The sequence below is a fragment of the Chinchilla lanigera genome, unplaced genomic scaffold (assembly GCF_000276665.1).
Source record: "Chinchilla lanigera isolate Chin_1 unplaced genomic scaffold, ChiLan1.0 scaffold00009, whole genome shotgun sequence".
Classification (NCBI taxonomy): Eukaryota; Metazoa; Chordata; class Mammalia; order Rodentia; family Chinchillidae; genus Chinchilla; species Chinchilla lanigera.
The window spans coordinates 30,137,431-30,165,151 of record NW_004955410.1 but is presented as its reverse complement, the minus strand read 5'-3'; the positions used below and the strand labels follow the sequence as shown (position 1 = coordinate 30,165,151).

General features: G+C 40.9%; 1 protein-coding gene and 1 long non-coding RNA gene across 2 annotated transcripts in view; one reads left to right on the top strand and one right to left on the bottom strand.

Moving 5' to 3' along the window:
* The window catches only part of Creb5 (cAMP responsive element binding protein 5), a 388,897-nt gene that overhangs the window by 206,710 nt on the left and 154,466 nt on the right, over window positions 1–27,721 (bottom strand). The gene's annotated exons all lie outside the window — the stretch shown is intronic.
* LOC106147795 overlaps window positions 26,269–27,721 on the top strand; it is a 1,925-nt gene continuing 472 nt past the window's right edge. The window contains exons 1-2 of the long non-coding RNA XR_001232761.1: window positions 26,269–26,382; window positions 27,078–27,346. This is a non-coding gene — a long non-coding RNA (uncharacterized LOC106147795). The remainder of the gene's footprint in view (window positions 26,383–27,077; window positions 27,347–27,721) is intronic.

The window sequence follows — 27,721 nt, the reverse complement described above, 5'->3', positions numbered from 1 at the left end:
AAATTCACATTGGTTGAAGTGATCCTTTACAGAAAGCCTAGGGGAATGAGGCAGGCAAAGAGCTGTTGTAATTCTTGGCTGGAATGTGTTAATCTGGGGGTTAGTTATTTATTTCTCTGTGGTGGCTGAGTCTCACAACTCCTCTAGGAATGAACACATATTTTAAAACCCTAGGATATGTATTTGGAATATTTTTGATAGATCCAATCCTTGTTACCTCATATCTTTGGCTTTGATACCACATGAATAGCCCTAGAAACATAATTCTTTCTCATTTTACCTTTCATTTGTAATAGAGTAGATATCATATGAAAAATTTGCCTCTGCCTCACACCAAATCTTGAAGCAAACTACGAGCTTTAAAAGACTGTCATGTTGGCAAAACTTTGATCTTGCCCATAAATTGTGCATTTGCCCGCTGCAGCTCCTCTCCAACACCACCCCTCTCCCGTCCTTCCTTCTCACATAATTAAATTAAACATGCAGCCATTCATCTGCTACAGTGAGTTTTCAAAGGGGATTCTCAAGAAAGTCATGTTAAAAAGACTCTGCACACACGGAATTGCTCAGGGGGCTCTCTGTGTGATCTTCACATAGTCTGTGATGATTAACAGAAGTCTTGTGGCCAGGTGATTGGTGATGTGTCAACACAGTTTCTGCAGCACTTCTCCATTTTCTGCTCAGCAAGTTCTGGCTTCCACTAGCATTTTCTCTCCAAACCACCAAGGCGCATTAGGGACCTCAGGAAGAGGCAAATGTTAGTGAAGAGGGGCTAAGGGGACCATGGAGAAAGGATTATGTAGCAACCTAGAGATGTAAAAGATGGGTACAGAATTGGAGGCAGGAAGCAGGAACGGGACAGGTAGGAGTTCCCACAGTGAACTCGCTGCCAGCCACCCCTCATACACTCTCACCCATCACCACAGACACCCTTTCCGCAAGCCCTCAGCATGGCCACCCTCCTTTTCAATCATGCATTGATTGATCTCCTGTAAGCTTTACAAGACATGCTGGTATTTCTACAGTGGCAGGTCGCATCACCAAAGGATGGACTATAGTATCTTATAGATCTTTGGGTAATGATTTGCATATTTTGGCTGTTCCTTCCCTCCTTCCTGATTTGTCAAGCTGCCTTCAAAGATAATGTGACAGGGGCTGGGGATTTAGCTCAGTGGCACAGTGCCTGCCTGGCAAGTGCAAGGTCGTGAGTTCAATTCCTGGTACTGGAAAAAAAACCAAAAACAAACAAACAAACAGATAATGTGATATTCAGAGGATGAAGTTCTAGCTGAAACAAAACCAAAAAATCAGATAAAATATTCTTGTGCTCACCCTGGAACTTGAAGAAGCAAAGTTATTTATTCAGATAGAAATGGATTTTAGAATTTACTGATTTGCAGGAATGAAGGTATATGTACACTTTTATAATTCATGTAGGAGCCCATGTTTCCAGGGGCTATGATGTAAAATGTGGCATTTATGTTGGCTAGGCAAAATGTAAAGGAGTTTTCCTATGTTTCACTCATTCTTCACCTCAAGCCCATATATGGTCCCATATTAATATCATGTATGATGTATATGATATATAGTATATATGGTACATATATAGGGCATATAATGTGTTATATATAGTACAACAGTGCAATTAAATTGTATTACAGAAGAAACATTATGATTAATCCCCATCAAAATATTTCCTCTCATGTCAAGCACACTTATCCCATCATTTTTGCCACCTTCTGAAGCAGTTAAGAAAGTCTTCTTTTCTGAGCATCTTTAGTTGTGCTGTTATGACTGCCTCAGTGTTCTGAATTGGTTCAAATGTTTACCTCTCATAATCATTTCACTTTGGAGAAGAAGCAAAATCACTTGGTGCCAGATCTAGTAAATAAAGTGGGTGAGGACACCCTGTAATGGTTTTACAAACCTGCCTTTCAGATGGATGGCACTGCACACCTGCATCTACTGTATTTTTGTGCTTACTTTTATATTAGTACATGTTTTCTGTACATAACAATTACATCATGGGGATGGTATAGGATTCATTGCAGAGAGTTAGTACATGTGTAGAACCCATCTTAATTCTTTTGTCACTCCCTTCCCCTGCCTCCCTCCCTGCTGCCTCCATTCATCACACACCTCCTAAAGACACTTCATGAGAGAGGACTGCCATAATTGCTTCTGAAAGTGGCAAGAATGATGGGATAAGTGTGTTGGAGGGGGATTAATGGCAATGTGTCTTCTACTGTACTAAAATTTTATTTAAATATCCCACGTAAATTTCAGTAACACATAGCTTGCCTGATAGTAGGTCATAAGATCCTTCTCATTCCAAAGGGCTCCTGTCCCATACTTTGGAGGGAGGAACCCTACACAGATAGGTCAAGAGGAATCTGAACACATAGCCTTTGCTGAGTTTCCTTACCCAGATCATTAACAACGACGCCTATGTCATGAAGTCTCCATAGAAACCCAAAATAACAGGGTTCAGAGAGCTCCAGAGTTGAAAATACAAAGGCTGTAGAAAGTGATGCTATTGAGAGACAGTACAGAGGTTCCCTGACTCTTTTTCTTTACTGTAACCTATGCATTTCTTTATCTGTATTCCTTGAAATATACTGTATAATAAGCTGGTAAAGAAAGCAAGCATTTTCCTGAGTTCTGTGAGCTGCTCAAGTGCATTAACAGAGCCTGAGGAAAGGGCTGTGGGGTGTATAGTTGGTAGGTAGCCACAGGTAAAACAGCCAGGGCTTGTGATTGTTATCAGGAGTTCAGGGGGCAGTCTTGGAGACGGAGCCTTCAACCTGTGACATCTGGCACTCTCTAGGTGGAAAGAACAAGCACTGCACTGGGTTAGAGGACACCCAGCTCACGCCCACTGCACGACACCAGAATTGTTTGCTTGCCTGGTGGTCAGGGAAACCCCACATGCCTGGGGTCAGAAGTGATCTGTATTGCACATGCGTAGTAGGATAGGCTGAATTTGAATCTGTCTGTCTGTATCTCCCTCAGTTATTCTGTAAATACTTCAAATGAATTTAAGTGGAACTTTGAAAGACTTAAGCTAAAATCATTTAATACAAAACTGATACTCCAAGCACACTCTACATATGAAATTTCCAACAAAATTTGAAGAAAAGGTAATGTTTCTGATCCCAGGTACCTTATTGAACAAATGCAAGTATCTTTTTCTTGTAGAAAATGCTCATCAAAATCTGTCAGCCACCAACACATGAGGAGAGTTGAAGTTTTTGCATCAGAATATACTGAGTCAGAAAAGCTGTGGGTCAATTTGCTTTGTCTATATCATGCAAGATAGAAGAAAGTAAGGTGCTTATCTTTTATTTAAAAATAATGAAATGCTCTTTAAGATATGCCATAGAATCACAAACCATTCCTTGCAATGAACTAATAGCAATTAGTAGTATAATTATCTTAGCTGTTTTGTATGCTTATATCTTGTAATCTGAGCAACTACTTTGAAGATAACAATATGTAATATAACAACCATTGTTAATTTTCTATTATCTTGTTTTGAAATTCTGTATCATTTTTATTGTTTTTTCTCTTTTAAATGAAAAAATATGCCATACAGCATTAAAAATGTCTGCCCCACTTTAAACCAAGATGCCTTTTAAACTCTATGAGGAAAGATCCCCAGTTCTATCTGTGTGTGCTCTTCACCATACTGGGTCACCTCACAGAATGTAAATTGTGCAAGGCAATCTCAACAGAAGGATAAAGTCATGATGAATAGGGTAAAGCAAAGAAGGATTCTGGCCCACAAGATGTTCAATCACTAGTTCTGGGTTATAGGTGAGTGATATTACACCAGCTTAATGGACTCACCACTGCTAATTAAGCGAGGACACAAAGAATGACCAAATGCATCATGAGAAGTTGTTATAATTCTTCAAAGAAGTCTAACGTTCACAGAAATAATTCACAAGCCATATGTACAATGATGCTGTCAATGCCAGCTTTTAAAATGGTCCACCCCACACAAAAGATACCTCTAGCCCTAGGAATGATCATTACACTTCTTCTCTTAAAGAGGTAACTTGTTAAAATACAAAATTCATACATAAATAAATCATAGGTGCAGATTCATCCTTGCCTTTCTGACTAAGGAAATCAACAGTTTGCCAAATTAGAACAACAGGACCATTTTTCTACCTTCTCAGAATTCAAGTATAATGAACACGTAATATCACTTCTAATTCTGGTGCAAGGAAGTCCAGTGAAGCATGTTGCTGCCTTACTCCCTGCTTTATCCTCCCGTGATTTGTGAAAGTCATCACTTCTGTAATCCATACACAAATAACAATAACAATGCTAAATAAAGCCAGGAAGTCGTGATGGGCTGGATATCATGCACATAAACCTGACAACAGGAACTCTCACACAAGACTGCCAGAATCACAACTTTATACAAAGGCTACCACAATCCTACAGAAAGCATACTTCTGCAAAGACATCTGTCCAATAACTGCCTAATTTTGAACTAAAGCAACCCTGTAATTGATCTTTTGGGCCAAGAAATATTGTATCAGAATAATTTATGCAATTCTCCTCATCTTGCTTTTAAAAGCTTCCTCTTGGGCAGGGGATAGAGCTCAGCAGCACTGCACTTGCCAGGCAAGTGCAAGGCAGTGAGTTTGATTCCCGGTACCAAAAAACAAAGCTTCCTCTTGTCTAAATCTCTTTGAATACACTCAGAGTTTACTCTGTATGCATATTCCCATTGTAATGTGCTGCTTCTCCCCAACTCAGTATCTTGGGAGAATCTCTCTGTTTGCTATTCAGATTGACACACCGGCGACCACTCCAGTTCCCCCATAAGCTGAGTATCTGCTCCAAGCAGAACCTGAGGGGCTCAGCGTTCTTGTTGTTTATCAGAGGCCAAAGTTAGGAAACTGGTGAGGCTTGAGAGTGAGGTAGAGGTAGGCACTGTTCTAGTATGTGATTAAGAACACCAGGTACTTACTCTTCCTCATTCTGGTCCAATATTAAATTAAAAAAAAAAATTTTAAAGAGCCCAAATGGCCTTTAGACTCTTCCCAGGATTATTTTCATTAAGTATGACTTGTATCTAGAACAGAACCCCCAGATCCACTGTTTATTTTTCTCTGATCTGGAATCAAATCCCTCCAAACATTCCCCAAGAGTACTGTTATCACATTTTATTGGTGGAAAGTACTAGAAATGACACATCCTATGGAGTTCTCAATGGCCAGATGAACACAATTGTTGTAGAATACGCAGACCAAGAGATCGACTTTCCACTTGCAAAAAGGTACACTCCTCCACTGTATTGCTCCTGAGAGGATGTCTGCTCCTGGTGGCCAAATGTCTACACCTCATCAGAAAGCAGTAACAGAGTATCAGATGGAAGACCTCATGCAACTCATATCTATTCAAGCCTTGGTTTCCAAGATTGTCCTGTCAAGGTGCATCTTGTAGCTGCGATAGGAAAAGGACTACAGTGCTTATCGGCCAAGGAGATAATGAAGCCAGTAATTTCTGCATTGGCCTCTGATAGGTTTAACTACCCATTAACCACACTCTTTCATTCAAGCTAGAACATCACACATTTCAGGCTTCATACCTTATCATAGGCATAGACCTAGTGCAAATTAAATAGTGAATATGTTTGAACCAGTGTCACATGGTACTATCTTGGCCCCAAGTCATTAAGCAAACTAAAACTTTTCTCACTATTGAAAATCACTATCATGTGTTAATAATAATAATAATAATAATAATAATAATGATATCTAAGGCCTTTGTGCCCTTATAACAAACACAATGCTAAATACTTTACATATGTATTAGCTCATATATTTCTAGTGACAGCCATGTGACTCAACCGCTTATCCACACTTTAGGGATGATGTAACTGAGGCATGGAGAAGGTAGGTGTGTCCAAGGTCACAAAGCAGTTAATTGGCAAAGCCAGGGCTTGAACTCAGGTCTCTGGCCATAAGTTCATACTCTTAACCAGTTCAAAAGACTTTGTTCTGGCAAAAGAAACTTGTTTTATTTGGATAGAAAAATAAGAAGAGACAATTCTAGTGCATTCTCCTTTCAATAATTTAATATGAACTGTACAAAGTGAGCAATTGAGATGCTTCTCAGAGTCTGTGACTCACTCCTTCTGGATCTCAGAGTGCTGTTATGGAAATAAGTTGCAGTTTAGATCATACTTTTGTTCTAATATATGCAATATAAGAGATTCAGTTCTGAGATATCCGGGATGGTTGACTCCCTACTTTTGCCCTTTGAGAAGAGTGAAGTTTCATTTCATTGGAGTGAGAGCATCTCTGATTTTGAAGTGCAGCTTTTGTCTTGGTCCCTGCTGGCCTATCTGCCCAAATATTTAGAAGGAATGATTTTAGGGAGTACTCCATCTTCATGTTTGATTTGGAGTGTTACTCACTCATTGCATTCTATGCAGCTGCTGTGCATCCCCAAAGTCCCACAAAAATAACACCATATCTTCACAGGGGAAAATCATCTAGTCAGAAAGTCTGCCTTCTGGGAGGGGACACTGAAATCCCAATATTTAGGTCCACTAAGCAGATGGGGGTTGCCTGACATGATTTAGGAGGTCCCGGCCTAAAGCGCTGTGGTAGGCATGATGAAAGTGAGACCAAGGATCATATTTCCCTAGAAACCCAGAACACCATACCAGAGGTTGGCGCATGATATCCATCTGTTGAGCTCATGACGCCAGAGAACTTCAACGGGAGTGTCATGAAAAGCAGCCTGGCCCCTCCAATTTCAAAAGCATCAGTTCCTATCCACTTTGCTTTGATGGTGTGCAAAATGGGTCTGAAACGTGATCTCTAATTATTCCCAAGGTTGAGGCTGCCAAAAAAGAGCCATAAGCCAGACCCTTTTCCATGTTCAATCTTCTTCACCAGCTTTGAAATTAAGACCATGTTGGTGGGAAAGGTTGAGAAGTAGAAAAAGGAGGCCTCTTTTTTCCAAACTTAAAATTATCCCTCCCACACACACTCAAAAAGGTTAGTTTAGATCCACAGCTGGATTCTCACTATATAAAGTGTGAGGCATAAACAGAACCTTCCAAAGAAAGTGGGGATAACATAGGAATTGAGGTAAAAGCAAAAAGAAATGTTAAATTATTTAAAACTTTATTTCAAATTGGGTAATTGATTGGTCATTTTTCTCATATACACTATAAATACATACATGCACAATATAAACGAACTTATGTGAAGGACCTACTATGTGTCTGACAATTGCTGAGCTTTGTGAAAACAACAGAAGAAAAATAAAAGAGACATGATCCCTGAGCTCATGGAACACAGAGTCTACTGACAGCGACTGCAATGAAACAAATATTTACACAGATACTTGTAAAACCATAACCCACTATGAGATGCAACTAGTAGTAAGGCATGACTTGCTTAGGAAGGTTAGGGCAGATTTTTTTGTGAAACTTTAAGTTTTTTTTTTTTTTTTTTTGGTCTTTTTGAGGCAGAGTTTCACTGTGCACTTCAGGCTGGCCTTTAACTCACTTTGCAGCCAAGGCAGGCCTTGATCTCACAGCAATCCTCCTGCCTCAGCCTCCCGAGTGCTGGGATTACAGGCATGAGCCACCACGTCGGACATGAAACTTTTAAAGTTGAGGGTATCAACATATTATATCAAACTCATTCTAACTTTAAAGGGTGGGGTCCTCTATCACTACGTAGTAGGCACTGAGGAGAACATAGACATTGGATTGTGGGAAGAGGGCAGCTCAGTAAATATTCACTGAATTACTAAAGTTAGTAATACTTGGAGGATGTTCAGGGACCAAAATATAGTAGAGTGTAAGGAAACTGATGGCAACTGATATTCCTGAATCCTGCGAAGTTCACAGGACCTTGCGCCCTAATCTAGCTGCAGCAGCTTGTACAGGCTGCCACATGGAAATACACAACTCCAGTAGAGAAAATAGTGAGGAGGAAGAATCCAGTGGTGAACTCCTTGGATGTGCAGAGGATTGATTTTCTGGGTCTCACACGTATAAAGGGTCCTGTCACAGGCAGGGTTTTCTGAAAGTACATGCTGAGAAGAATTTGATATTAAAATATTTATTAGGGAAAATGGGTTCTTCTCTTTAATGTTGATCAGAGTCCTATTCTACCTTGTTCATTAGACTTTTATTCTTCAATAACCAATGCATTGTCTATGGAGCTTCAGGAACATGTAGTGCTAGTGTCTAATTGGGTAACTGGCACCCTAAGAGCTACTCAGGTATGCCACAATGAGTTTAGAGTCAGTCTGGGGGAATCAGAAGGGTTTCAAAATTTTTTTAGACAGCTGATTGTAACTAGACCAATAACCCGAGGAATGTTGAAGAGGCTAGGCAGACTATATTTACCCAGGCCTTAAAGAGAGTGAAGTGGGCTGTAATTCTTGAAATCAAAGTTGAGGAGGGAGGTTACTAGACTTCCCTTCCCTTTGAGGTGAACAAATATCAAGTGTGTAAATCCACTCCTCCCCTCAATAACTGAATAGGCCTGTGAAAGCAATTTTGTATTCTAAGACACTTTAATTATTTGATTTCATCTATGATATTAAAAAAAAAAGAACCCAATGATAAGCTTCACTTTTTTATTTATAGTTGATCATTTAAAATTTAGTGGGGAGGACAGCCACACATCTTTATTTTGTGGGAAAAAAAGAGGCAAATTTCTCATCCATTGGGGGATGAGGGGTGGGAGTAAGGGAGCATTTGCTAAAGTCAGGCAGATGAACTTGGAATTGCCTGCAGAAGTGACTGAAAAGCAGGCTTCCCACCGCTCCGGAAGGAGCCTGACTTCAGGGACTCAGCACAGTCTCTTTGCCCACCAGCGGTTACTTGGCTCCCTGCTGCTGGGGATAACCTCTTAGAAGTTTGCAAATAAAGTTTCTTCCTGTAGTTTTACACTTTCCTATTTGGCAAGCCTTATGTCACTAATGGATCCAAAATTAATGGGTCCTTTCTCCCTTCCTCTCTTGGATCTCTGACAAAATCAGCACATTCTGGGAAATGTGGCAGGCAGTTAGTTATCACCTGTGGCACATCCTGCAGGACTGAGCTCAAACTACTCTCATCACATTCACTGTTCTCCCATCAAATGACTAGAATTACAGGAAAATAAATGCAAGAGGCACATTCACTACCTCTTTAGATGATATTCACAGAAATTTCTCCAGTTATGGATGAAGTTTACTAACCATTTCTCTGGAGGCATCTTCTATGTGTGCATAAAATTCAATTCAACCAACACAAATGGAGTAGCTGTGGTAGAACAGACCCTGCACAGGGTGATACATGTGAGAGTGATGATCAACATGGTCAGCTCTTTCTTGGTAACAGGCTAGAAGCTAGTGCCATGTTATCGGTACCTGGATTTGACTTTGAGGTATCTGGTTTGCTAGAGTGAAATGCCATGATTGTGCTGAAGCTCTTAAAACCTTTTTTTTTTTTTTGTACTGGGAATCGTATTCAGGACCTTGCACTTTCCAGGCTGGCGCTGTGCCTCTGAGCTATACTCCCAGCCCCCTGAAGTTCTCTAAACAAGACTATGGGGCTCTTGATGCTGTTTCTGCTATTTGTTATCTATGTGACCTTAGGCAAGTAGTTTAACCTTTCTGTACTGCAGCCTCTTCCTCCGTAAAGGATCATAATAGTACCCTTATTTTACAAGTGAGAAAACTGAGGCACAAAAGGTTCAGTGAGTAGGGTATGCATTTGGCACTGAGTCCATCGAGGCTAGCACCTTGTTGGTAGAACATGTCAGCTGATTCCTATGGTGGTCTCACCTTCACATTCCATGGTGATCCTTTTGCAGATCTCTGAGGAGTACAGGCTATGGGTCCTTGAACAGATTTTGCTTTTCCACCTCCTCCTGAATGAGACTGACTGACCTTGGAGGATTGAACTCTCGACCTCTGCAGCCGTAGCGCTGCACACGTGCCAGCTGGGCTAGCCAGCCGGGCAGTACAGGGTGCTGTGCGGCTACTAACTACTGTCCCAAGCTCTCCGTGCTAAAGGACAGCAACTGCCTTTGCTTTCTCATGCCAGATCCCTCTAAGATTTAAGTACACCTTCTAAGTTAATCTGTTTCAAACATTTGCTTAAGAAATCAAAAAAGCAAAAGAGCCTGCTGCTTTGCTCCAAGTGGAAGATGAAGAAAGATATCGGTCTCTTCCCCCACTGGTTTCTGCATCCTACTCCCCCCATCCCCACACACACACCAAGTTCTCTGCAAAAAAAAAAAAAAAAAAAAATTATGTTGGCCACAGTTGCAATCAGCTTTAATTCATTCTTTATTGCTGCTCTGGTTTTGTGTTATTTGAGCTGGTTTAACTGTTAAAAGCGTTTCAAATGTTCACATGGTCTGCATTAGGTTACCGAATTAAAACAGGAACAGCCCACCAAATGTAGCTCTCTGAAATGCAAACCACATGAGTTTGATTTCTTTGTGGTATAACTTTAATTGGGTTCAGAGGTCTCAGAGACTTACCTGTCTATCTGCTCCACGATGGCCTAATCTGATAAGACGAACTTAAAGGAACTGGGGAATCAGAATTTCTTCAGCTCTGGTTTCCGAACCAGTGCTGACCACTGGTTCACTGGTTATGGCTTCATCCCATGTATGACTGCCTGAACTCAACTCAGTTGGTTAGCAGCGCGCTCCCTCAGGACTTCTCCACTTGCTGTTCTAGCAAGTGTCTGGCATGCACAAAGCATACAGGTCACATGCACAAAGGGCTGGGAAATTGTTAGGATAGATTAGCAATTCAACATTAGCATTGCATATAGTCAGATTTGCCTCTCCTCTCCACCCTCTGGACCTCATGGTCCACTAAGAAAAACACCTTTCCTTTCTGAGTTAATAAAAAGGAAAGCTTTGGGTTCAGATTGTGTTGTTCTTGGTCTTTTGATAACACTATCAGCCATCAGCCATTGGCCATCAGCACTATCAGGCTCCTCTGGACCCTGCCCAACTTCTGGAACAGCTTCCATATCTTCTAATTTTTCTGAACTGGCCTCTTTTCCAGATTTCTGAAGGTGAGTGGCAACAAGAAGTCATTGTGGTTTGGCTCCTAGGAATAGCTGAACTTTCCCCAGATAGGTTTCTAAGAAATAGTCTCCTGACAGCAAGCTATCCACAAATATTTTCTGAGTACCACAGGCGAGTACTATGCAAGCCTCCCGAAAGAGGAGGTTTGGAGGGAAGGGGGACAGGGACGAACTTGTGCCTTATCTAATATAGAGGACAACACAAGACAGAAGCCCAAGAAGACTCCTGGCCGCTTGAGGAATGGTACCATATTTGAACGATATATCAACTACCCTATGACCTCAAATCACAAAGGAGACCCGGGAACTGCGTAGAGGAAACATGATGTCCTTTGGCCACTGCTCTTCCTTGCTAAAACATGATTCCTTACGTCTTAGAGACACAGGATAGAGACATTGTGAAGAAATGCAATGGTTATTCTGACTGGAGTAAAATTAGACATTGAATTTGTAACTAAGCAGTGCACATTTTTATTTAAATAATGAGTAGAAAGCTGGGGATTCCGCTCAGTGGCAAAGCATTTGCCTGGCAAGTGCAAGGTCATGAGTTCGATTCCCGGTACCAGAAAAAAAAAAATGAGTTTAAAAAATGAGTAAAAGACATTTTCAGTATTTCACAAAATATTTACTTTGGAGATCTGAAAAATGTGAAGTCTCTCTAAATTACCCATACACACAAGCACATGAACCTCTAACCACATACCAAGATGGTATTAGGTGGTAACAGTGAAAATGGCTAATGGCAGGGAGCACTTACTATGTGCCTGATAGTTTTCCCCCACTTAGATGAATCATCACTAAAACTTTAGATGGAAATGTTACCCTTATTTTAACAGATGAGAGAACAGAGCACTGAGTGATTAAGCACAATCTTCCCCAAGTACTGATGCCAAAACTGGTGTTCCTTATGAGTAGATATCCCCACTGTCTCAGGAATAAGAGATTAAGACAAGACAAAGCAGATATACATGGGGATGGTATAGAAGCTAAGGTAGTGCTTCTCTGTAGTGAGATCTTTTACCCTGGGAGCTTCATGCAGTCATTTCTATTCCTCCTCCATCCCAGCTAGACCATATATCACCAGGCAAGGAAAAGGCTATACGAATATTCACTGTCCAAATATACTAACCCTGAGAACTATGGAATCTGTTTTCATCTTTATAACTAGTTATTAATAATGAAGTGGGCCAGAAAGGAAAATGACATCCTACATTTTTAAATGACCATAAATAAAGATTTATCCATTTCAATCTTCATAAACTTTAACAACAGAAAGAATCATAAACAAATATTGAACTCTGTTTAATAATGCATATGTTGAAGCAGCTAGGGTAAAATTATTTGCAACTTAAAACTTCTTTTTTTCTGAGCTGGGATTCAAATCCAGACCCTTTTTATGGTAGACAAGTGCTCTATGCCTAAGACACCCAGCTTCACACACCTTACTTTGAAATGAAACACAAAGCTAAGATGGACTGATGGATGGATAATATATATGCATATGGCAAAGTACTTATAGTGAAATGATCATGTAAAATCTAGATGTCAAATATACATTTCTTTAAGCTTTTCTATATGCTTCAAATTTTTCATAGTAAAACTTCAAAGGAAAAACAACCACAGAGTAAATCTTACATTTCTAGGATGTTATGTCTTGTTCCACACTTGACTTATTTAGAGCTGGGCAGGTGGGAAGAAACTACATTTTTACTGGGAAGAAAGCCAGGACTAGCCAATAATTATGTTGTCATTTTCAGGGAAAACAAAAAAGAATAGGTAAAAAATACAGAAAAGGCAAGCACAAGATGCCAGATTTCAGCATCACCACACACCACATCATAAGCAGAACTGGAAGTGAACACTTGACCTAGACATAGTCCTTTTTGATTTTGAAACCTAGACTGGAAAGGCTATAAGACTTATGTATCCTTGGAAAAAACAAGTCCTTAGTAAATGTTTGCTGAATGACTGAATGGTGAATATTTTTGTTGAAAGTTATTAAAGAAGATCAAGATACTAAAGATTAAAAAAAACTGAAAAAAAGCAACTATCTCAACTACTGATACCTTACAGTTTAAACTAAGGAACTTATACAGGATGTTTCTTTTCACTTGTACCCATCTGTTTATGCACACTTATGCCATATAGCCTTTACACATTAAGTCACATGGTGGGCTTTCCAAGAGATTCAAAAATGAATGAAAAAAAATCTCCATTTTAGTTCTTCAAACTAAGGAAAGACAAACCTAAGTAAAATAGAGAAATATAGAACTAAAGCACAATCTCTGCTTTAAGTTATCAAAACCTTAAGCAGAAGCAAATGCAAAGTCTGAAATAGTCTGTACCATGAGCAACATAGATCCCTTATAGTTTTGTTGAGAACTGAATCAACCATATAGGTCCTACAAACTGTATCCAAGGCAAAAATTACAACCACATAAAAGAAATGCCCCCATCCTACAGATAGTGCAGTCTAACACATTAGAGTCTTCTGAAGAGCCTCAGATGAATCCTCTGACTTTACCCAAATGGTCATGGACCCTTAATCTCTAGCCACAAACTCCTTATGGCCACTACTGTGACCGAACACGTGCTGGTAAGGGTGGCAAATGGAAAAAAAGTCAGGAAACTGGGTGGGAAAGGGACAAAATCTGTGCCCATGAAGACATTTTAGGTGTGGAAAAGGAGGTAATGTTTTCCACTAAAGGACATCCAGTTGGAGACTGGTCTGAGCTGGCTTTCGTTTTATAACCTCTCAACACATGTGTGTAGTCAAGGCTGAATTTAAAACCTATACCATGAACCTTAGGAAAATAAACCACATTAAACAAGCACAAATTGAAAATATTACACAAGAGATTTCACAGGAAATTGGTCCAAATTTAGCCTTGCTCTTTATGTATTTAAGCCTCTTATTCGTTCCTTAGAACTTTATATCAGGATTTTAATATGAGTTTGCCCTCTCCCGGCCCCCATCCCACTCCACCTCCACAACGGCCTGCTTAGTTTTACAAAACTTACTTTTTAACTCCAGAAGAATCCTACTACCCTTGGCCTGCTCTCTCAGAGCTCATTAACACATGTTCTGCACAGTTTGCTGAGGACTCACAACATCAGAGAGTAGGTGAGGTCGAGCACATCCCCCAAACATCCTCTGCAGGACCAGAGACAGACTTCGGCTCTCTGCTAAACGTGGGTATTCTCCACACTAAGCATTCTGCAGAGATGGACTTCAATACTCAAGTTACTTAACATATGACACCAATTAGACAAATGTCATCCTCAGCAACCCATTTGAACCTCTCTCAGTCTCATTTAGAAGCTCTGACACTGTTTTCTTTTCTTCTATAGATTTATTCTATTCTAAATCTTGTTATACAGTCTTTCTCTGAGTCTCCTGAAATCCCACTCCCCCCTTTTTGAATAGTAGTCAGGCCTAGATAAATACATGAACTATTTGGAATCCAATGAACTTAACGATCCACCTTTCACAATGACCCGTGAGGCGATCACTTGCTATTTTAGTTGGTCACATAGCAAGAGGTTCACTCCTAGAAACAACAGCTGGACCACTCTCTCTGCCTCAGCTCTGGTTTTCTGCCATCAGAGATGCCCTGGGATATGCCGCCAGGATGCTTCATTCTGTAGCCGTGTGGAGCCAGGCAGTTGCCAGGTGAAAAAAATGATGCCAAGCCAGAGGGTGGTTTGTGGGCTAGACACACATGCCCTGAGGCCATGCTGGGACGTCCCATTCTTTCCCACTTGCTGCTGCCAGCCAGAACATGATTATGACTGGAGTTTGCTTACAAACCGCTTTTAGAACACTTATTAAATGAGTGCTTGTTTTGTATTTGGATTGGAATTTTTAAAATGTTTTTGAGGCCTGCAACTTATAGTGCTTTCCTACTCTTCTTTACCCTGCCAAAGGAAAATGCGTGCTGGTGAATATGATTAAATTTATCCTGATTTCTTTTTTCACTCACAATTCTCTACTCATACGGCAGTTACAAGGCTCCAAAAGCATAGAATGATCCATGCAAAGAGTCCAATGTTAGGCTTCAGCTGAGACAGGGCAGGGACGAACCAGAGGGCTTGCAGTGACAATCATTTTATTGCTTTTACTGGAACTGAACTGCAGGATGTTACTTTACAGTTATTATATTCTTGTTAACTCTTACTTTAGGATAATTAAGAGAACATCTTGGATCCTTCCCAGAGCTCCTAGCTGACCTAGGGAAATCTATCCCCTCCTTCACTCTTCTGGCCATAGCAACCACAACATTTATCCAGGGGTCTTTCATCAGAACTCTGAGAGGGACATGTGTTTGGAAAACACCCAAGTGGAGTCTGACCAGAGAGGGTGAGGACCACAAATCAACGCAGTGGTTTGGCTGGAAGAATTGCTTCAATTTTCTGGCTCATTAAAAATATTATGGAAGTCAAGGTGACATAGTGACTTGATAAGCCCACTAGGAGAAAGAAAATCTAGGGTCCTTCTGTATTCAAAAAATGCAAAATTCTAAAGATAAGAGAATTGAAAAAAGTTACTACAGAGGATGCAAAGAGGAGAAGAGCTCCTATTTATTACACTGATGGCAAACAAACTCTTGATTGCAAATATTATTTTTCAAATATTCAAATCACCATTAACTGGCTGAGGTTGCTGCCTGCAAATTCCTCCCCAATGACAGGTTCATACAAAGTCCATGTTGCCTTACTCTCTACCTTCTCCGTCTACCATCACACCCAAGCTGCCACTGTGGGTGGTCACTTCATATAGCCCCTTCACCCCCAACCCCTGGTGGTGGCAGTTTATCAGTTTTCTTGGGGCATTAGGTTTCTTGGAGCATATAAAATTCAAAGGTTTTTCCTTTAAATCACTTAGTTCTAGAAGGAAGCAGAGGATGCTTCCAAAGGAATTAGAAAAAGTTAATGGATCAAAAGAACAGTGCCGCTACATAAGCTACTTCCTTTTTCAGAAGCATATATGGGACATGCAGCAGCTTAAACCCAGAGCAGTCATGGAAATTGTACCAGCCTGGAGGCTGAGGGGGTGGGAGGATTCAGAGACCCTAAAAAGAAATCTCGTGGCAATTAAGCTCAGTGTTTGAGATAACACATATATACATGTGCACATGGACACACACAAGACCCATCCTGGGCTATCTTTCCTCAAACCTGTTCCTGGTGCCTTCCCTCCTGTATCCATCTAGTGAAGTTCTTCAGGCTGTTAGAGTAGCGTTAGTAGCTGATACATTTCTGGAAAGTTGAGTTGAAAAGCTCCATTCCCACATGCAATGCTGACCTTTCATTCCTTGGAAATTATAGGGCAGACATCTTAATCAACAAAAAGTGTGTACTTCAACATCTAGCAGGTTCTACATAGCAGAGGATGCATGGGGGGAGAAAATCACAGCCTTTCTTGTTCACACGCAGGGATTGCTTTTGCAGCAACATAGGTGTGCAGCTCCAGGAAGAGTCATCTCTACTAAGATCTTTTCCCAGAAAATCGTAGTGGTGGCTCTGTTCAACCCAGCTAGACCTTGCCATGCCCTTTCTGTACCAGTGGAAATTGGGGGCACCCAACCAAACAGGGTCTGGCAGCAAGAGAGCCCCGCTCCAGAGAGCAGTTTTATTTTTATTCAGTTTTCTTTTTCCTCTTCATGTTTTTATCCCCACATCTCTTACAGTTCAATAAAAGCAGAATGGAGTGACAGATTTCATTTTTACCACAATTCTGGTGGCAAAGTAGGCAGGTCCATAATTACATGGAGACATATGTATTAGTTTCCAATAGCTGCAGTAACAAATTACCACAAACTGAGTGGTTTCAAAGCAATAGAGATATAGTCTCTCAGGTTTAGAAATTGGAAGTCTAAAATCAAGAGGTTAGTGAGTTAATTCTTCCTGAAGGCACTTAGGGAGAACTGGTGCTTCTCTCCTAACTTCTGGTGTTGCTGGCAATCCTGGGCATTGCTAAGCTTATAGCTATATCACCCCAATAGCTGCCTCAGTATGCATCTCTTAGTTTCTGTGTCCTCACATGACCTTCTTACGAAGACATCCATTACCGGATTTAGTACCACTCCAATCTAGTATGACCTCATCTTAACTGGTTTACATCTGCAAAGACCCTATTTCCCAGAGTGCGATGGCACTCACCTGTCATCCCAGCCACTGGAGAAGCAAAGACTTATTTCCCAATCAGGTTGCATTCACAAGAACCACAGGTTCGGACTTCAACATACCTTTTGTGTAGATCCAATTCAAGCCATAAGAACACATACACAAGAGTGAAGAGATGTAAATAAGTAGTTCTTTCCCGCAGGACGTGGACCCACTGAGCCTACTAAGGAGGTAGCAGGAATGCCCTACAGGCTGAACACCGGGGATGAGACTTCTAAGAAAATGGCCTTTATATCCACCTAACCTAGAGTGCAGGCTGGATTGTGGGAGGGGTAAAATTGTGAAGAAAAGGGGAAAAAATAATGGCAACTGGAGGCCTAAACCGAAACTAAGAAGAGAGGTCTGTAGCAGGAAGGTATAGGTGGGGACCCTAAACTCTTGATCCACAAATGCCACCCCTTTGTTCCCCCTGGATCTCAGTACTTCCTACACCTGTCCTTGCAGCCACAGTATTAGTGTATCCTGTCTAACAGAGTAAACTGAAACCATACAACTTCCTTTGTTGTTGTTCTACTTTTCCTGAGACATGAAAATGTACAGATTCCCATAAAATCTTTAGGTTTTCCTTCTGTCTGTTTTCTCTCCTTACATCCAGTTCATGTTTGCATTTCTCCCCAATCACTCTGAAAGCTACAGCTCGCTTCTCCAAGCTCATCTACTTTTCCCAAGAGCGATGGCATCACTGTTTCTCCAGGACATTGACCTTCAAGATGATACCTACATAACCATAACCCAAGAAGTCATTTTTTTCTCTCTGTAGCAGGAAAAGAGAAAAGAATCTCCTAAGTTTATACTTTTCAAACTATCTTCTTGCTATAGAGCCCTCTATTCAAAGAAATACTACATAGAAATCCAACTAAATTAAAAAGGTGGAGCTGCTACACAGCACAGCAGAGAGGTTCAGAGAGGACATGGGAGATAGGGTCTCCTGCCTACCTGGACCTTCTCCACACCCTCATCTTTGACCACTCCTAAGCTGGCTCTGTAGGGCCCAGTTTAATGGATTCATGGTGCCCATACCCTGATAGCAATTCATCCTGGTTTATGGCATGCAGATATCACATTACAATCAATATTCTGGGACACATTTCCTTCTCTTTTTTTAAGAAAAAGTGGGCAGCTGAGAAAACACCAGTCTTTCTGGTGTCATCATATGTCAGGTTGTGTTCTACCTGTTCTCCCATCTTGGGATCTCTCGTGTAACTTTCCAAATCTCTAGCAATATGCGTTTGCTCATTCCTCTAAAACCATCACACACCTAATATCAGGCCAATTAACAAAACTAGCAGTGGCATTAATAATTATGGGATGTTTGACCAGAGAAAAAGACCTAAAATTAAGCTAATTTTAATGGAGAGACAACATTTAATAAAAGAAAACTCAGGCCCATCATCGTAAAAACCAATATAACAATTAGACTTTGGAAAACTCCCAGGTTTGCAGAGAAAGCAATCATGAGAACACAAAGGATTAAGTGCTTTCTGTGGAAACAATTGAAGAATATTCTCTTATGATAAGACCAGAAAGGACTTGATATAACAAAGGTATTTAATTTAAAAAACTAAATTTGAACTTAGTAAGGACTGATATGTACAATATTTCATGTGACTTTGCAAAAGTGTGGTTCCTTGGGAATATTAACATTGATAAAGAACAAATGCAGGTTCTATCTTTACTGAACTCCATACTCAAGGAAGCCATTTCCCTTGGCTGTTGTTCCCTGCCCCTAAATTCCTAAAACAAATGAAAAATGAAAAACCAGCAACTCTATACTCCCATGAAATCTTACCTGAGGACAGGCTTTAATACTTTTGAGAAAGTTCTGTATTTCGGTTTCTTTACAGTACTCCCTTGTCATCTTTTATGAAAACCCAGATGGAAATGCTCCTTTGTAATATTTTTCCCACTAAAGAGTTTTTCTATATATAATATCCAAGACCACAAATCCCTGGAAATCACTATGGTACAACTTTCATTTGCTTCTTATTTGTACAGAGGAATTCACCCTAGGAACTTGTTTAGCAAAGGGTAATAACAAAAGAAGTCTCCTTTTCATGCCTCGCTCAGGATGCCCCATTCTTCTGATACTGCGTCTGTGGTAAGGTGTGAACCACGTCCCCCTCTGCTTGGCTGGCTAGTAGGGCTGACAGACATAGTCCCTCCTCTTTTTCCAACGAGGTCACCCTGGTCTTCCCTGACCCACCTAGGGACTGCAGTGGCTTTGGGAGGAAGGCAGGCTGCTTGGTGTCTGTGGAGAGAAAGCTGACATTCACATCATTATGCAGGGTCTGAGGTGCCAAGTGGAGGCTGCTGGAGTTTTCCTTCCCCTGATTCGGCAGTTTTTAAGATGCTCCAGGAGGGTCTGATTCAACATCTTGAGCTACAAATAGCCACCATGAGAGGAAGAGGTGAAGGGGCGGGGAAACACACCCCATGGGGCATATGCTGTTCTCTTTAAGCGCCCACAGGCCTGCCTGTGACTGTGGTGCGGGCTTTGGCAAGGAACCAAGGAAGTCTATGGGAAAAATAACGTCTGGCAGGCTATCTTGTCACGCTCTTTTCCCTTTCGACGCTAGTGAGCCTTGCCACCACCCATAGGTCTCATGGCAGACACTCACTGGTACACGCACCTAGCCACATGTACCCTGAGATTCCTGGGATTGATTTGGGGGGACCCCGGGGCCTAGTTGTTTCAAAATGATATAGCAAAGAGAAAAGGAAACAATAAAGAATCTGGAATCTGGAGAGTTTGTGTGCAAGGAAGCCAAAAAAATTATTAAACAATAGAGTTGAAGTTGTAAGTATTCTGCCTCCTAAACAGGTTTGCTGCTTTTTCGCTGGCTGTCTCCTTGTGTGTCATGTTCCCCTTCAGTCATGCCAAGCCTCATCTCTCCTGAAAGCCTACTTCATTAATTTGTTTTTCTATTTTTAAGTAAAGAAATGCAGCTGCACAAAAAGAACTAACTTTCATATCCAAATTTCAGAAAAACCAGGAATTCAGACATCAGACCAAAAGGCTTCCCATGTCCCAGGGTCATTCACACTGGTTTTGTGTCTAATGAACTTTTCATTCAGTCTGAAGCTTCATGGGTACGAAACCCAGTGGAAGGGACCAGGAGAAGGGCATTGTCCAAACATGCTCAGGTACTTGGCGGGGACTACTCTGTCCTTTGTGTTGTACTGCTCTTATGAGAAGCCTCTGTCTCAGGCAGGCTCCAAACTGCCAACTCAATGAAGCAAATAATAATTATTCCTAATGGCAATAATAATTATAGAATGCAGTGGACCCAATGTGAGGGTGGTTATCTGTGGCTTCAGATGGGGCAGCCAAAGTGTTTCACATATTCCTTTTATAAAATCTCTCTCTCTCTCTCTCTCTCTCTCTCTCTGTCTGTCTCATCTGTCTCTCTCTGTCTCTTCTCTCTTTCTGTGTGTGTGTCTCACACACACGCACACACACACACACACACACACACACACACACATATTTTCCTTTTAGTTGAAAATTTTTTGCTTTCTCTAACTCCAGACTTATATTTAGAGTCATGGCCAAATGGCAGATGTGAATAACTTGGTGTATTGTTCCTTTTTTTTTCCCCTAGGAGAGATGGGAAGAAAGGAGGAACAGACAAGAAAAACTCAGGACTCTGAGTCTCAGAGCCTCCTGGCAGACAGCAAAGCCTTCCTTAGTGAGCCCAAGCCCACAGCTAGTGCTACAGACAATTTTCTATGAAATATTTACCCCCTCTTCTCTACAGGGAGGGGATTACCACATAAGTTCGTGTTCTGTCTCCCAGGGTATGGATGTCCACTCTTCAGGGACATCAGCATTAGCATATAAGCATCTCATTCCACATGACAACACTGTCAAGGTATCACAGAAGTAAAAAATAGTTCATTCTCCTGAAAACATAATCCATCAACCCACCAGTTATTTTTTAGAAAATTAGAAATTGTTCCCATTTTCTAAAAATTAAGCAAAGAGGCCAACATGAATCCATATGGGCTTGTTCTCTGTGAATCTTATTTTGCTTGTAAAAAGGTTTCTGAAGTCCTGATGTAGTTTACTGTAGTGCAAAGATATCACACAGGGACATTCAGGCCACCAGGAAAAATCACACTATGCAGAATACACAGAATGCACCTGAAAAAATTCTTGAAGTGTTTTGAGTAAGGTTATATGCACGTCAAAAGGCCTAAATTATGTTCTAGTAAAACAAAATATTATGAAATGTGTGTATACTCTCACACACAGACACACAGACACACAATTTTCATTTGGGTGCACCTGGACTGTAAAATTCCTCATTTACCTTTAACACTATGCAGTTTAGTTTAGACTATTTTAGATTTATTCTTTCAGTATTTTAGAGAGCCTATGATTTGGAATGTGCATCTGTAAAGTGACATTTTTGTTTATTTTGTCACTAAATATATACCCCAAAATAGGGTTATAGAAAGACTTTAGAAGTAGACTCTGGTTTCATTGAGTTTGCACACTTGTCCAAATGGTTCCACTCCTACAACTCAAATAACACCAAAGTAGAATCAGCCTTTACTTCAGTTACTTTTACTTTAACCTGGTGCTTACTAATTATCTCTTAAGGCACTCAATTTGAGCAAAATCTTTGAGTAAATAAGATAAAGTATCATACAAAGCTGAGACCCCTCCCTCATAGTCTCCCAAATACTTGACCTCCTGCCCCTATGTATTCTGAGAACTACATTGTACATTTGACAGGGGTTCCCTGGCTTGCTGACTTGAGGGTGGGTATTTATTGTTGCAGTTATCTTTATGATTATTCATGTAGAAAATGTTTCTGGGTAATCAGGACTGGGAATGATACATTAGAGGTCAGTTGTAAAGTATGGTGCATTTGGCTTGCAAATTACCATACCTGAATGAAGATACAATGGGTACATAGTTATGCAGGAAGTCATTTCTAGCATTTCAAAGGTGTGTGGGGCCATCTGTTCTCTGCAAAGTTCTGTGACCCGGCAAAAGCAACCCAAGCACATTCCAGCATGTCTCTACCCTATACTCACAAGGGTCCTATCATTTTGCAGACTTTAACGGCCTAATCACAATCCAAAATGCACTTTGCCAAGGGGGGAAGACTATAAAACTCCAAATTCTTTCAAATATGTCTGGTAGCATTAAGAATGTTTATTACTTTATGGGAACTTTAAGTTGATATTTACCAAAGCACAATATACTTGACAAATAGATCACTAGATCAACTGCTAAATGTAAGTGCGTCTGTTTTATGGAATTTCTTCTCCCAAATAGTTCCTATCAGTCAATGTTGTTGAGTCATGGCAAGAAAATATAACTGTTCTTTGAGCTTGTTTTAGAATTAAGAATTTAGAATAGAAGAGAGATCCTGAGACAATCTAGTTGCATTGTTTCTTCTTATTTTAAATTGGAAAAGTCAGGCCCAATATGGTCCTGGGGCCTGTTCAAAATCCCAGAGCTCCCAAGCGTGGAGGTACACACCTGTAATCCCAGCACTAGGGAGGCTGAGGCAGGAGGATCATTGCAAGTTTGAGACCAGCCTAGGCTACATAAGTGAGTTCAAGGCCAGCCTGGACTGCATAGCGAGACCCTGTCTCAAAAAAAAAAAAAAAACATTCCAGAGCTATGAGCAGGGGAGTCAGAGCCACCAGCCAGAACTTCTGATCCCTGTGGCAATAGCTTTTTACTGTCTCACCAAGCAGGATCCTCTTGGAATGTATCTGAGTTTCAAGGATTCCCTCTACATCCAAATTGTACATTTATATATAAGTCTCAACCAACCAAATGTAAGATGTCCATGCAGTTTGTATAATCATGAACTAAATACATATTAGGAAAGATATAAAAATGGTGATAGAGAAAATCCATTTGGTGTAACATAAAGGAAACATTTATGAGAGAACCTGTTGAAGGAGTTGCCTTGCCTCCTCAAATGTCCAATTATAGGAATATACTGTACCTCCAATGGGCCACACAAACTATCTGCAAATTTCTAGAATAGTGCTTCTTAGAATCTACTAGTCAATCCCAAGAGTTAATTGCACTTTATTAGTTATAAGTAGTATGAAATAAAAAGTCCAAAAAACTTGAAAGGTCCAATGGGACATTGCACTGTTACCTGGACATGTTCAATTGCTAAAAAATCAATGTATACTTCTAGTTTCAAAGGACTAGCTCAGCTTTATCATGCTGCTACATGCTCAGCCTGCAGAGAACTACACATATGAGTCACTTTCTCATGTTAATACCCTTGGTGACATTTTTCAGTAAATGGTTACATGTACTTGAGGCTCTCTCTAAGCACTGTCTTATGAGCCATGTGGATCTGCTAGGTGTTCACTCATGCTTCTAGCCCGACAACCAGGATATACAGAGCCATTCCGGCTATAGGAATGCCTACAAGTACAAAAGTGCCTTTATCACTGCATTTTATATTATGGAAAAACATACACTCTTGACCCCTAAATGTTTAATTATTGGCACCTATCTGACGTGTACCCATGGGAAGACACTAATTAATGATATAAACTAAAATTGTATGTTTCAGGCCTCCCTCCCAAGTAACACCCTTAATAATAATGCTGGAAAATAAGACAGTGAACTACATTTTACCACAGAACTATGTGGCAAAATCATTGTCCTGGTGTCTAGCATCAGACTTGATTTACACTGCTCAATTTTTTAAGGGTCATTCTAGTTAGACCTCCAAAAATTAGCCACTTTTAATAGAGTGAGAATAAAAGACTGATTTCTTGATGAGATTGGCTCAAGAGAGGAAACCACACCCATGATGCACACAGACTGAGTTTCCAACAAACTTATCACCCTGAGTCATTTTCAAAATTACGTTTGTTAAGGACATCATTAGCATTTTAGTCTGAAAAAGAATTCTGAAGACTTTTGAATGATACCTTCCCATTTTGCAGATGAGGAAACTTAAACCTGGGAAGTTAAGTTCATTTAGAGTCATGTACTCTATATATAGAATCTGGCTTCTAGTCTAGTTCTGGGATTATCAGGATGACCTGGGGATAGTCATTTAATCTCCAAGCCTCACTTTAGTTAACTATAAAATGGGTATATTAATTCCCAAGTAACAGAATTATGTGCTAAGTCAGTAAGTGATAAGGGAAATGTGCTTTGCAAACACCTAGCAGAGGGAAGAGGTGGTTGTCATGAGATAAAACTGGAAATAAAGTCCCTTGGCTTCCCAAGTCAGGGCTTCTCTCTTCTGTCCCCTTGACCTGCTTTTTCCAGTCATTCACAGAATCTTTTCTCAGTCTCTGGAATAGTTGAATATACACTGGATCACAGAGAACTGAGAGCTCTCACCAAACTTGGCTCATACAGGAAAACAAACAAACTAAAAGAGAAAATAAATTTAAGACAAAAAAGAGTCACTGAATGAGGATTTGGGGGTTGGGACTTCCTTTGCTTTTTTCTTTTCAGCAGTACTGGGAATTGAACCCCTGCCCTTTGCATTGAGCTCAGTCCTCAGTCCTATTTAAAATTTTTGTTTTTGTTTTGAGATAGGGTCTTGCTAAGTCACTAAATTGCCCAGGCAATCTTGAATTTGAGAACTTCCTGCCTCAGCCTCTTAGAGTGCTGGGATTACAGGAGTGCACCACCACACCCAGCTTTGTTTTGATGATTTTTTGTTGTTGTTTTGTTTGGTTTGGTTTTTTTTAGTACTGGGGATTGAACCCAAGGACTTTCATGGGCAGTCTTCCTGACTCAACCTCCTGAGCAGCTAGCTGGGATTACAGGTGTGTGCCACCACACCAGGCCAAGGCTGGTTTGATTATCTTAATCCTTGCTTAACCCCTTCACATGTAAATGAAAGTAAACAGACCAGGGAAGTGGAGCACTTGGCCAAGGCTACAAAACTATTAAGTGGCAAAGTCTAAACTGTGGAAAACCCGTGGTCTCTGAACTCATTGCCAGTGCTGTTCCATGAGTCCCCCGACCTGATGTGGTTTGGCTCTGAGCAAGCTCCTGCTTTCCAGGCATGACTTCTCAATAGGCTGCAAAAAAACAAGTATGTAGACGTACTGTAGGCACAGACTGGAAGATCTTAAGCTATTTGCTATAAGTGCAGCCCTTCATCTGTGCCTATCCAAAATAAGTGTGGTGGGGGCTGGTGCAGGGGATGCACAAGGGGTCATTTATAAGGAAGATTCAGGAACTCTGTGAGCCAAGCCTCTCTTGTAAGATCCAGAAATGAAATCTTTCTCCAAGAGAAGGTCACGGGTACAGTCACTGTCCTTGCATGAACTGGAACAAGTCTGGAGCTTGCACTGCACAGGGCCAGGGGCAGTGACTTCTTACAAGACAAGGAGCTAAGTGTAGGGCACCTACATTTTGTAGAAAAGATCAGGCAGTTCTCTGTGGTGACTTAAGTTTCCTTATACATGAAAACATTCGCTTCCATGTGCTTAAGACCCCATCTGATTCCCTCTCGTGAGGGCCAAGGAACTGTACACTTCCCTTCAAGAGTCTAAGCAGCTGCTGGAAGCTCAGTGTGTCCGCATATCTACCCCAGCAGCCCTGCGGGTGTATGAATACATAGAACTCTTTGCACCACAGCCAGATGGACTGAGTATGAGCCAGCTCCTGTGTGTAAATGATTCTCTCCTCTGCACACACCCATGTGTCTCCCACGGCACTGGTGTTGCTGTTAGCAGCAGCATGGACACGCATGAGCTTTGGAATCTAATGGGCCTGTTACATTCAATGTTCTCCTGATAAATAACTCACTGGCTGGTGACTGTAGACAAGTTACTTCTTTTCTTACAAAAATAAAACTGGGTTATGCAATGCCATCTTCTCTGTACTCCTGAAGAATGATAGGAAATAAGCCAGCTCAGGGCCTACCCCTTAGTAGGTGTTAGATCAATATTAACTTTCTTTTCTTCAGGGTTAGTCTACTAGCGAGGGCTTTTCTAACAAAGGGATTGATCCATCCAGGAGTGATGCCCATTTTTCTTTGCCAAGTAGATCAGCGCTGCTGTGCTCCAGGTGAGGAGCTGAGGCATCAAGACAGAAAGCTTGCCTGAGGAATCAGAAGCAACAGGCAGATTTGGAGCTATCAGAGGTATGTTCTTGCTCCTTGGGATACTCAGGCATGCGCTCCTGTGTTCTGGCTCTGCCCCCTTCATCTGGCCACAATACCATGTGGTGTTACAACTTTTTGAATGTTAAGAAACATTATATTTCCTCAAGTATCAGTACTTAATGTTTCGCTCCACACATAAAACCCTGTGAGTGGAAGGCTGGTGGCCCCCTTGTCAGAGGTAATTTCTCAAGGCTCTGCATGGGATTTAACGGGAGCCATATGGTTAAGCTTGTCAACCCTCCCAGAAAGCATCCCCCCGAAGGGCCCTCGTAAATGTTCTTGGGGCTGTGAAAGATCCAGCAACTTTCTAACAATAAAGCTATGTTCATAGCCGTGATATTAAATGAAACAAAAAGCAGGAAATAATGGCTTCTGGTCTGAATTACTCAAAAGGGAGCTTCAAGTTGTCCTGGTGAAGGGCTGAGGAACAGTGACAATCAGAGACCTGCTCCTCACTCCCAGCAGGAGGAAAGAGGCTGGCCTGGATGCCCCCAACCTGTGGTGGACAGTAACAGTCTTAGTCATGCTCAGCTTGGTTTGAGGCATTTGCAAAAACTCCTAAGAATGGATTCATACACAGCTGTCTTTACAGAGCTGCTTTGTTATTTCAATCTTTCAACTATGCCTTTCCGTGAATGCGTCATTTACCAATCTCTCTTCTTATTTATTTTCAGAGCAACAACTGGCACAAACCCCTCAATCTATTAACTATCCCATCTTGATGCACTTTGGCTGACAAAAGAAACCTCACACCACAAAGCCTCACGATCCACTTGGTCAAAAAAGTAGTTCTGCTTTTGATACCAACAAGTCCTGAGAAATAGCAAGCTTCTCTTTTAGCTATGATAGTGTTGGTTAGTTGGTTTGCTTGTTTTGCGTGGCCACATTCATAGTGCTACATCTGATACTGTGCACGTCGGAGACTTGCAAAGAGCACAGACAGGTAAGAGAGGTATTATTTGTGATAAGTATTGTTACCTTTTTATCTTTACATAAAGCAAGGTTTGCCTCAGTTATTAGATCTGAACTGCTTAGCTTACAGCACCTTACAAATAAATATGGTTTACAACCATATGTCCAGTATCTATGCATCACATGGACATTCATATGTTAGGATTAGAACTGGTGCAAAAGCAGTGAGCAATTTAATACATTTATGCATACGTATATGCATTCTGCAGAATGTATATCCAAGTTTCCTGATATAGCTGGTTAATTTTATCTTACTCAGAATATTCCAAATTTGTGTATTCTTATGTTAGATGCATAATGTCTTATTGTAAGCAATTACTGTTAAATAATTCTCACCAGTGATCTA